This window comes from Macaca thibetana, chromosome 13, assembly GCF_024542745.1.
Source record: "Macaca thibetana thibetana isolate TM-01 chromosome 13, ASM2454274v1, whole genome shotgun sequence".
In the NCBI taxonomy this organism is placed as follows: Eukaryota; Metazoa; Chordata; class Mammalia; order Primates; family Cercopithecidae; genus Macaca; species Macaca thibetana.
In genome coordinates this window covers 39,811,125-39,824,158 of record NC_065590.1, presented here as the reverse complement: position 1 = coordinate 39,824,158, position 13,034 = coordinate 39,811,125, and the positions used below count along the sequence as shown (strand labels likewise).

Sequence of the window (13,034 nt, the reverse complement as noted above, 5' to 3'; positions counted from 1 at the left end):
CTATTCTCAACAGCAAAGCCATGGAATCAACCTAAATGTCCATCAGTGATAGACTGGATAAAGAAAATGTGGTACATATACACTAAGGAGTACCATGCAGCCACAAAAAAGAATGAGATCATGTCCTTTGCAAGGACATGGATGGAGCTGGAGGTCATTATTCTTAGCAAACTAACACAGGTACAGAAAACCAAATACTACATATTCTCACTTATAAGTGGGAACTAAATGATTAAAACACATGAACACAGAGGGGAACAGCACACACCGGGGCTTGTCGGAGGCTGGAGGGTGGGAGGAGGGAAAGGATCAGGAAAAATAGCTAATGGATACTAGGCTTAATACTTGGGTGATGAAATAATCTGTACGAAAAACTCCCATGATACAAGTTTACCTATGTAGCAAACCTGGACTTGTACCTGTGAATTTAAAATAAAAGTTAAAATAAAGACTCCATTCTCCATTGTTAACAGTTAACATTGTCAATTGTAAATATTGCAATATAGATGTTTCCCAGCTCTTCTCCCCCTAATTCAAATGCAGACATGAAATGAAAATTTATCAGACATGAAACGAAAATTTATAGATCATTGTAGAATCACTGTCAGTGAAGCTCTTTTAAATTTTGTAGATGAGAATTCATCCATAATGGCCCAGTTATATTTCTTAAAATCTTGAAAAGTTGATAAAATCAGCTCTTGAAATAATACGTAATATAATTATTCTATGCTTCTATTTACCGATTCTAAGGGGAGAATTATTAAGCATAAAAGTCTCAAGAATAACCCCTCCCTCATTTTGAGAGTCAATGATAATAATTCAGACAAAGAGGCATTATTTTATAATAGCCACACATTTTTCTATTCTTGACACTAGTCTCTCATATGTGTTAACTCTCTCATCCAGTAAAATTTTACACCAATGGACACTCTCCATATTCTAAATTCTAGATAGCTACTGTAGTATATCTTTTTTTTTTTTTTTTTTTTTTTTTTTTTTGAGATGGAGTCTCGCTCTGTCACCCAGGCTGGAGTGCAGTGGCCGGATCACAGCTCACTGCAAGCTCCGCCTCCCGGGTTTACGCCATTCTCCTGCCTCAGCCTCCCAAGTAGCTGGGACTACAGGCACCCCCCACCTCGCCCGTCTAGTTTTTTGTATTTTTTAGTAGAGAAGAGGTTTCACCATGTTAGCCAGGATGGTCTTGATCTCCTGACCTCGTGATCTGCCCATCAATCTCTTCAAAGGGGTTGAGTGCAGTGGCTCACATCTGTAATCCCAATGCTTTGGAGGCCAAGATAGGAGGATCACCTGAGGCCAGGAGTTTGAGACTAGCCTGGACAACATAGAGAAACCCAAATCTACAAAAAAATCAAAAATCAGCTGGGTGTGGTGGTGTGCACCTGTCATCCCAGCTACTTGGGAGGCTGAGAATGGAGGATCTCTTAAGCCTGGGAAGTGGAGGCTACAGTGAGCCATGAATGTGCCACTGCATTTCAGCATGGGTGACAAAGTGAGACCTTGTCTCAAGAAAAAAAAAAAAAAAACCCTCTTCAGGGTTCATGCTTTTATAACAAACAAAAGAAAAGAAAAGAAAAGAAAGAGTGTTTTTGACTCCTCTTTGTTAGGTGAAAATGTGGGAAAATAAGTAAGCCTAGTTTATTTTCCAGAGGCTGCTAACTGAATTAAGTTCAAGCAACATACAAAAGTTCAACTTTTGGCTTTGTGTAACTACAACTCCAATCCACTCACTGATTCTCTTCTAAACATTGACTCAAACAAGTAACATTTATTGAGCACTCAGATATATTATCACTGTAGATACAAGAGAAAAAATGAGCTCTTAGAAAAGATTATGAAGAAAAGGAATTCTACTCATACATACATTTTGTGCACTTTGGAAGACCTTTCTCTAGGCTAATAAGAAGAAAAGATAAACTGACAAAAATATTGGAGTAAACTTTCAGCATACGAATCTCTTGGAAATAGTACAGGAAGACCAGGGTAGAAAGCACAGACTTAAACACAAGAGAAAACATCTTTATTTTTTAAAAAGAAAAGTAATATCCAGATTGAAATAACTTTCTTCAACTTTGCAGTTTCTTTCAAAATACTCAATAGGATTTATGGAAAATGTTTCTAAGAACTAAGGCTATTTTGCTGAAAAGCAGTGTAATGATCATGTGTTTTTAAAACCAGACTAACTAAAAAAATTTTAAACTCTACAGAGGGCAAAAAAATTAGATTTCATCTCTATTCGTTTTCTAGGGCTGTCATAAAGTAACACAGATTGGGTGACTTTAGTGACAGAAATTTATTTTTCCATAGTCTACAGGCTGGAAGTCTATCACTATTAGCTGACATTATCAAGGTGTGAGCAGGGTTGGTTTTTTCTAAGTTCTCTCCCCTTGACTTACAGCTGGCCATATTCCTCTGGCGTCTTCACATGGTCTTTCCTCTGTGCGTATCTGTGTCTTAATCTCCTCTTTTTGTTTTTGGGGGGTTTTTGTGTTGTTTGTTTTTTTGAGACAGAGTCTCGCTCTGTCGCCCAGGCTGGAGGGCAGTGGCATGATCTCCACTCACTACAATCTCGCCCCCCAGGTTCAAGCGATTCTCCTGCCTCAGCTTCCCGAGTAGCTGGGATTATAGGTGCCCACCACCATGCCCATCTAATTTTTGTATTTTTAGTAGAGACAGGGTTTTGCCATGTTGGTCAGGCTGGTCTCGAGCTCCTGACCTCAGGTGATCCACCTGCCTTGGCCTCCCAAAGTGCTAGAATTACAGGCATGAGCCACCATGCCTGGCCCCTAATCTCCTCTTTTTATAAGGATACCAATCATATAGGATTAGGGACTACATTAATGACTTCTTTTAACCTTAATTACCTTCTTACAGATCCTATCTCTAAATACAGTCACATTCTGAGGCACCGAGAGTTAGGATTTCAACATGTGAATTTGAGCAGGTGGCACAATTCAGTCCATAACAGGGTCTAAGCTGTGGCATGAGTTTTGGGGTTACAAGTGTTGGAAACATATGTAACTACTAAGTAAGAACAACTTTGTAAGTACAGAGTGATTCAACTTTAAGACAATAAAAAGTCTGCTTTCAGTAACTTATTATTTGGTTTTGTAATTTAACATCTTTTCACTTTAATTCAAAACAATGTGCTTCCAATAAAAAAAAAATCAGATTCCTTTTTATTCATCTTTCACAAAATGCTTCTGAGCACAATGGTAACCTGAGACTTCCATTGAAATTCTTGTCTTCATCATCATGATCATCAAGCTAACATTTATGAATCACTTCATGTCAGATATTGTGCTACGCACCTATGAGTACTATCTTGCTTGATTCTTACACTAATGTGATGAGTGGAGTACAATTACTGTTCCTTATCATGAATGAGAAAACTGAGATGGAGACAGTTAAATTAGTTCATGAAGACATAATACGGGTAAATGTTGGGGGTTGATTACTCATGTCTGAGTTTGGAATCTCACTTCTCACACCTGATGTGATAGACCTAGAAAGGAAAACCTACATCAGCAATAAACACTAGAGATACACAAAACGAGAACTTCCGAGAATGTCTGTGACACAGAGACCACATTGAAGTAAACCCTGTTCTGACCCCTTTGTGAAGGAGCATGTGGCCCAGGAAAGAGAAGGAAGAGCTCCAGGCAGAGCATCCCCAATGTCTCCTGGAATAAGGAGAGCTGGAGGCAAAGGGTAGGCCCAGCAGCAAGAGGGGAGCTTGCCATAAGGCGAACTCCCAGCCCAGCTCACTGTCTTCTCTGATGGCCAAAGGGTAAGCAAGAAGGAAAAGAATGCAATAAAAAAGCCTTTTTAAAAAGAGGATGAAAACAAGAGATGATATAGAAGACAAAACTTGTAAAATACTAAAATCGTTGTGCATGGTTTAAAGTCCCCAAAGAGTCTAAGTTGGCATTTAAAAAATAAAATCCAAATTTGGACATTTGGAAGTGAAAAAAAAATGGTGCCAACCTAAATGCCCAAAAAAAGGAAGCTGTTTTTTTAGAAAGGATAACATGTTCAATAGAACACCAAGCAGCCATTTAAAGTTATGATCTATAAAATTATTCATAAATATTGAATTTCTTCAAGGTAAAATTTTTCATGTGAAGTATTGGTTATAAAAGGTATTTTGATACTATAGGATACTGTTTGTAAACAAAATGTTTATATATATATATATGTTTATATAAACATAGGAAAAAGATTAAAAATACATACCCTGAGAAGTACTGCTTCTTGGAGTAACCTTTGTTCTTATTTTAATGCTTTACTAATTTTCTATAAAAATACATTATTTTAATGCCTTACTAATTTTCTATAAAAATACATATTTTATAATAAAAATAACATATGTTCAAAAAAGGAGGAGAAAATTTAATTCAGTTTCCAGCAAAAAGGCATATTAAGAACTAGATGAAGAAACTTGCCCCAGAATAAGAGGAGCACACTACTGCGCTAAAAGGGTTATAACTGGCTGTTCAAGGAAATGAAAATGAAGCAGGGAGAAGCCCAATGCTTCTGGGGCTTCAGAGAAAGCAGAGGAGGTTAATCCAGGCTGTTATAAACCCTAGCAAGTAGTGAGTCCTATTAATATGGTACTTGAAAGTTGAAGGATTTACTCAGATCTCAGATAGAGCTGATAGAAAAAGGCCACTACTCTAAACCAAACACTCAACTCTTGGCAGGACAAAATCAACTGGGGAGCTCTATAAAAATACTCATTCCCTTAGCCTACCTCAGGCCAATTAAATCAGATTGTCTGGGGTGGAAACCAAGCAGTGTATTTTTTTTAAAGATCTACAGGTGAATCTAACATGTGACTGGGATTGAGGACAGCAACTAATCTAATTCTAAACAATCATCTATTTAAATAGAGAGTACAAGTACTTTCATTCTTGACATCTTCTTGCTTGAGAATTATCTACTGAGAATTGTTAAATATATATGTTTTAGTGTGAATTCCTTCATGAAAAGAAATATTTACTTTACTAGGAGCAGCAAACTCCCATTCAAAGCAATCATCAAACACTTACAGTCATATGAGGACTAAGTGAAATGCAGGTGCCATTCAGAGGTGATTACAAGAAGGAAATAAATAAAACTCAGAGGGACTTTCTTCCAATCCTCACTCATAAATAAAACTCAGAGGGACTTTCTTCCAGTCCTCACTCAGATTTGTACCCTCTCTCCTCTCAAAGCTCCCACCAATCTATTGACTTGTGTCCTTGTGTGTCACTCTCTCCCTCTTGGCCCTTGCTCATGGATGGAAGATACCTTCTCTATCTTTTTACTATCAGCATCTGGCATGTAGTAGAAGCTTAATAAACATTTGTTGATTGGATGAAAAGATGAAGTGCTAGGCATTATTATTTTTTCTCTTACACTCCTTTCAGTTCTATGCCTCTATAATACTATGGTAACGCTTCCTGATGTTCCAAATGTCCTCATTTTCCCTCTACACTTTCATATTGTTGTTTGGTAACAACCAACATTCATTATAAAAGGTTGTTAGCAATTCTGGAATAACTTACAATATTGTCATCACATAGATAATGAGTTTTAAAGGTTACCAATAACATTTAGCAGTGCACATAGTAAGCTATGTTGTTTTTTATTTGCTTCAAAAGCCCTTCGACTTAATGAGTATCAAGTTATTTATGCAGGTTGAACTAGACTGGCGGTAAGAATAATTGTAGTAAACAAATTTAACATGTTTAGGTAGGTGTCCTATAGACCTATCGTCCAGACTTCCTCAACTAAAGATAAAAATTCTGGAGCTACATGCATAAGTTACAGACAAATCCAATGTGTTCTGGGATGTGCCAACTGGAGAGTGAATTGGTTTACACTAGGGGCCACCTGTCAGAAACTTCAAGGGTGAGGAAGGACATGTTGTCCCAGAAAACATGTATAATCTTTATTTATATACACTATGCAGTGCTGATTTAAGATACTGGGTATTAGAAAGATCAAGCACTGTGTTTTTTTTAACCCATAGTAATTGTAATTAATAATTGCAAGGAAGAAAATGTGAAATAGATTTTAAAAGATTTTGCATGGCCTGCCTGCCCAAACAGGGTATTTTGGCACACAAATTAAAATATTTGTCATAGAATATTTTATGCTTGTGCTATTGCAAATAATTGAGATTTTATTTGTTGAAGAGCTGTTATGAGAGTAAAAATATGAATATGAGTGTATTTCACATACTGATTCTTTTCCCTTTTTCACTTTGGGGATCTTGATGCAAACAGGTTAAACAGAGTTAAGATCTTAAAACTTAAAATCAAAAAACAATATTATATAATCTTTGTTTTGGCTTCTCCACCAAGCAACTTGAATTATATTGTTAATGCCATTGTGATATTGAATAACAGTAAAAGCTTTATTACAGTTTGTATATCAGTTGAGTGTAAGGACCCAATGTAGTCATATTTCAGAAGATGTTATCATTTGCATTAGTCTGTGAATCTGCCTTTCTCCAGTAATAGCAAGTTTCAAATATTCTTCATTAAAATCATTACTTTTTATTTAGTGAGTGAGTCACTATTATTTGTTGAAAGGTAATGAGGACCACTCGCACTGTGGAACTGTCATATGTATTATTCTGCATTCAGAAAACTGCTTGCTGCATACTATAATGCTGGAGATTTTACTGCAAACATGTCAAAAGTTACTACAAAGATTTTTAAATGCTCCCTATATACACAGTTGAATACAAGTGTTTGAGTGAATATTTAGTCCTGGAAATTAAGGGTAAAAAAGTTCACCAAGTAATTTCAGAAAGATTAGCATACTTCAAGCTTGAGATGCCAAATCAAGCAAACTTGAGACCAAATGAACAGAAAGGAATGGACTGTTGATACTTATACAATAGTTCAAACATGTATCCTCGTTATATCTGAATATTACCTTTTGTACCTTCCCAATGCTGAAGTTCAGAAACCTTTTGTTATAATAAAAATGTAACAAATCAGAAATGAAAAAAGAAGGCTTAAGGTCTGAAGTTACTTACTTCTAGCTATGCGTGGAAAAAATAAACCAAATATATACATATATTTGGGACCTTACCTACATATTTATTGGGACCTTATGTGGATTTTTGAGACCTTCCTTAGACCAAGACTCTAAGAACCCAAACCTGTGTGAAGAAAATTTAGTAATATTCTTATTTAGCTACAGTGTATTGCATTTTCTTTTAACCACTAACTTGAGAACAAATTGGAAAGTGCATGGTTTCGGTTGTCGCATACTATAAGTTGTTTTTTCCAATGTTTTATTATGAAACATTTCAAAAATACAGAAAAGGTAAAACAATTTTACCATGAATACCCTAAATAGGAGTGATTTTAAAAGATGTGAGCTGGTCCATCTATATCTTTTATGAAATAAATATCATTGATATAAAAAACTACATGTTCACACACATATTTAATTATACATGGAAACTGGGCATAGAGCTGACCAGAATGACAAGGAGTTTAAACTAAGAGAGGATGGAGAGCAATTTATTAGCAACATATAGTTTAACTATAAGTAGCTCTATATTATCGGTGGTAGAATGATTCAAATAAAATTTAAGATACCATTCAACTGAAACCAACCATCACTGATGTATTGGAGAAAAGGAAACAACAACACTTTTAGATCTCATCAAATTGTGGTAAAATGTGTATAGGACACTGCCAATTGATTTAGCTGCAAGTTACTATTTTAATGCATTGTTTGCAAAGTGTGGGAGGTATACTACTAGCGGTATTGGTTTAGATGCTAAATAACATGAAGTTATAATGTTATAATTATCTTTCAACCCTTCTGATTTCTCAAGGAGAAAGCATTCATTTAATACCAGTATATATTGAAGGCCTCTCCACCCATCTGAATGTCTATTTTTATGATTTATTCTTCAATAGGAATAGTATCTAACTAGAATTAATAAGATTGATTTTATTTTTTAATTACCTTTCACTTACGGTTGTTAAACATGGCTTTAATTCATAGTTGTGATATCAAATTTCCCTTATGTAAATTTATTGAAGTGAAAAGTGAGTTTATTTGAAGAAAAATTAGGAAAATAATGATATAGGTATAATAGATTCCTATAGGCAGAAATTATAAAGGTAGCCATCAGATGTCTGAAGTAAGAGAAATATTATTTCAATGGCTGCTAGTAGACAATATTTTGAAAGAGCCACCCACGACATATTCTAAATGATAAAAGTCCTCCAAATATGTAGTTACAACCCTTCTCTACTAACTTAAGAACTGATTTCTGGGCTTCTCTTGCCTAAAACTTGAATATGCTCCCACAGATTTTGTTCATAAATAAAAAACTCTAAAAGTGACCAAGAGTCTCATTTCCTTGAGAACCTTCAAACTATTGAAAAGATTATATTTATTTACCAAGAATGGTGGAGCAAAGCATTTTAATTCCTTCCCTAATTCAATGCAAATATGTAATTTGAAAATCTTTTTTATAATAAATTACCATCACAAACAAATAAAGTGATTTCTAAGCCATAAAACAGCAGGTGGATAAAAATAGGTTGTGATTGCTTAGAATATAAAGTTAGTGATGTATCATGGAAAGTCTTAAATTATTGGCACTAGGCTCCCTGCAAACCATGAGAGTAAATTTCATCATCTATCATCAGCCACGATAGTCTTTATAGCAAATGTGGAGTCTAGGAGAGGTTACTGGAGTCATCATATTCTACGATATGAACCATTTGGAGACAGATTTCCTCAGTGAATGAGTTGAACAAAAGATTAAATTCAATCATAGGAGTTTTGAATGTTCATTTTATTTCAGCATTTTAATACAGTTTAAATAAGTCATATTTCCTCCCTATCTCCCCCTTCCCTTCCACTTTCATAATCTTGAGGTTGGGGGGACAGGGTGCTTAGCAGGAGTCAAAAATGAATCTAATCCCATTTGATGGAATAACACCATTGCTAAATAGATAGACATACACACATCACATGAGAGAAAAAATTATTTTCCAAAATTTTTGTTTTTGTAATTCAATTATTACAATATTCTGTTATTTTCTCTGACTAAGCTCTGATTTAAAAAACTAGATTTCCATGTGAGATTTCAAATCATTTCAAATGGAGTTTCCTTTTACACATTTTATTATAGGTTTTGAATCTTTACAAATATCACAGTAGTTGTGCTAGAATAACTGAAGCTCATTTTCTTCTACTGGGCCTCTTCTTGCGGAGGGAATATTTGAAGTTAATCACAAGTAACCCATAGTAGAGACAGAAACTAGGATCACGCTCTCTTTTTTATACATTTCACTATAGCCAGCAGCCCCTAGGATCAAAATAAAGTCCGATTTTCTAACTCATATATGGAAACATTTATTTTTAAATGCTTCTAATTATTTTTAGTGTTTTATGTTTAATTTAAAGTTAATTTTCAATCTACTTCCTCATCCAGGATCCTATTAACCATATTAAACCCTAGCGCCATGACATGGATGCTAGTGGACCATGGCTAATGAACCAGAGTTTAAGCAGCCCTATAATTGCTTGACTCAACATAGACTGAAACTCTGTAACAGAAAGGAACATGAGATAATAGAGAGATATAAATAACTGAGAAAAATCTGGAACCAAGAGATAAAGAATTATTGTATGTCCACTGTAATTTTGGTTCTAGTTGTGACTGGAGATGTAGAACTCAATTATGATGGTAGCCTTGTAGAGCAGATGTTATTTTTAGATGGACAAAGAAGACCTTCAAACAAAATGTTTTAGGCTTCTAGGGAATTGTTTAAATTAATATTATTCATTATAATCCATATGAAAATTATCTACACAAAGCAGGGCATGAGATCTGTGAGAATCAGTAGACTGTTTCTCCAGTTGGAGGTGTTGGATTAGGGACTCCTATTCTATCCAGTTCAATTTGATGAATAGAGGAAGGAAGCCTAACTTAATATTAAATAGAATAAATCTTTTCCTCAAACTCCATGTCCATGTGATGTGTTTTTTTAAATAATGGAGTAGCCCACTTGGAAATAAGTGAGATTCATTATGTTCTGAGTTTTGTTCATGCCAGTACTCAAACAGTAAGGTAAAAGTAGGAAGAAAGACAATCCATTATCTTGTTGTTTCCAAATACAGAATTATCCAAATATCAGAGAAGAACTTCCTCTGTTTTCTATGACCCAACCTACCAAATATTTTGCAAAGTTTATCCCAGCATTCAGGACCTGGATTCAATTTTATCTTACTCCCTTGGGAATCTTACACCAGTGACTATTCCTCTTTTCACTTACCTATATTTTCACACTCCTGTTTGCTATATCTTTTTCCAACAGCATTTAAGCAAATTCTAGTGGTCTTCACATCTTAGTTTTTGAAAATAGTTTGTCCACAACCCCCTCTGATGCTTCTGCTGATATATCTTCTCCCTGACCTTTAAATGTGGATGTTCCTCAAGGAAGATTATTTACCTTCTTCTCTTCTTAATATTCTTCCATAGGCAATCTCCTTCATATCCATGGTGTCTTTACCCATTAATACCATATTTCTAAAGTTACTGTGGTTTTGTTTCCCCAGAAGCAGACCTGTGGACAAGAATTGAGTGTAGGTAGTTTATTTTGTAAGTGATCAGAGGAGACACCAGTGAGAAAGGGAAGGAAGCCGATCAAGGGTATGTTATCAAAACAACTGCCACTGTGACTCAGTGGACTTCAATCAGAGGGAACTCTGGGACACAAAAGAGTTACTCAGGGACAAGTAGGTTTAGCAGTGTAACATCCCCAGACATCTTTTCAAGAATGTTGCTATAGCAAGTCTTCTTTTCTGTATGAATATAAGTTATGTTGATATGTGCAGTTACTTAAGATGTTCTGTGGTCGTCGTCTTTTCTGTGGAGATGTAATGTACATATAATTGATTCAAATTGGTTTAAAAGGGTGTGTTTATCTCAGGGGAAGAGGAGAGACTAATACCTCTTAGACTTCAGTATATTATAATCATCACTATTGTTGTTAAATTAATAGATGCCACATAGATTATCAGATAGATCATCCTTTGACATTGCAGTGGGAACACACTGCTCCCCACTTTTGACAGGCTGCTTACCTGTTCTGCATATTTAAGAACATATCTCTGATTCCTGTTCTATCCTCTGATCTCCTGTTTCCTAGGTAGGAAATCTTCCTTTTCATGTTAGTCCACATCCTTTTCTTCTGAATGATCTTCTCAGAGCACTTCATCATCTCACCCCCATCAGCTAAGTTTCTTGCCCCGTGACAACTAAGTGCATACATTTTCCCAACGTATGCAACCTGTGTTGTGAAATCATTATAAACACTAATGAAACTAATCAAATGGGGTAGGAGAGTATGACATATGCAGGAGATAATAATAGTGTGACTATAGGTATAAAGTAGAAAGTGAGGGAAAATTGAATGATCCCTAACAAAGCCCTACACTAAAACAGGGATACAACTTTGTCTCCTGCCTATCTGCTCATTCTACCCTTTAAGGAATCACAGTCACACATTTTAGGAGGCAGGATAGTTTGTTGCTTATGTAAGTATCAAAATGCATGTTTGCCAAGCCCAGCTCTACCCATTTGCTAGGTTAATTTATTTCCCTAAGAAGTAGAAGTAATAACAGAATCTACATCACAGTGTTGTAATAGGCAAGTGCTCCTACTTGGCCTTTTCCAAGTTCCTGTTTGAAAGTCACTAGATGTGTCTAACTCCAAAAAATACAGATAGCATGTGTCTTCCATCTACCCAACAGAAACTAACAAACATGGTGGTGGCCTTTGTGGAACTCTCCTTCCAAGGAGGAATTTAAGATTGTTTTTTGAGGGTTTGTTTGTTTTAATTAAATGCCATTGTACATTCACGGATGTATTTGGTCCAGTGATAACCCCTCTCTCCTGTTACACACGTCACCCTTTGGTCCTAACATTATGATCACAGATGCCTGGGGAATTGAAAAAGTCCAAAAATTAGAGATCACCTGGTTCTACTAAAGCCCAGGTGAAATACACGATACATTCCTCACACCATTTTTACTTCTCATGAGCCAGAGATCTAGATGTGAGATACACATTCTTGGGTTCTTAGTGTTCTTTCCTTTCCATTCACTTCTTGGGAGTATCTAAGAACATTCCCTGCAAAGAGCTGAATTCCTGATAGAGGAGCCATAACATGGGTGAAACTCAAATAGAATCAGAATTTTCATATTAAAAATAAAAGGGAGACTTTTCCCTTCTCACTCTGATTTACTTAGGCGAGCAATTCTCTTACTGACTGACTGCTAGACTTCTTAAGTGTATACTTAAGGCTCTGAAGTCTTACTTTTAAAATTAAATATCAATTAGGAAAGCAGAAATCTGCTATCAGCTATTTGAAAATGTTGTTTAAGTAAAAATATCCAACTTTGTTTTAAATGAGCCAAGTAATGGTTCTTTTAATAAAGGAATAAGTATAATATTTGTAAGCAGATGTAGTACATACACAAATACACACACACATATACACATGCATGTGCATTGCTTAGCCATAGGTGGACATTCATCAGGCAATATATGCACCTCTAAACCCTAAGCACCTTCAGGGTGTAAATGTAGGAGTTGGGCTGTTGCAGGTACTCCCCATTGTGAGTTATGGCTTAGAGAATAATTTGCTCAGCTGAGAAGCAGTCTAATGATTTGCAATCAGCAATGCTTTCTCCTGATTCAGCTGATGTCTTAGCTTCCTCACAGTATTCATTAAGTAATTTTTTGATATTTATGTTCCACTCCTATACTTTATTTTCTAGCACTGTGGTTAACATGTAGGAAACAAATCCCTGACAGCTAAGTTTAATCACTACAAAGAAGAGATTCTGTTCATTACATACTTGTTTATGTTTTATTACATGAAAATTTCCTGTAACTAAATAATGCATTATTATCTAGTTTGTTGTCGTGTTGTTGTGTAGTTGTTGCAGACTGGGCAGTGTGAAAGGGCTAAAGGATC

General features: G+C 35.6%; 1 long non-coding RNA gene across 1 annotated transcript in view; it reads right to left on the bottom strand.

The window, feature by feature from the left end:
• The window catches only part of LOC126934119 (uncharacterized), a 54,769-nt gene extending 43,657 nt beyond the window's left edge, over positions 1-11,112 (bottom strand). Inside the window, exon 1 of the long non-coding RNA XR_007718839.1 lies at positions 10,503-11,112. This is a non-coding gene — a long non-coding RNA (uncharacterized LOC126934119). The remainder of the gene's footprint in view (positions 1-10,502) is intronic.
• Between the last annotated feature and the right edge of the window lie 1,922 nt (positions 11,113-13,034).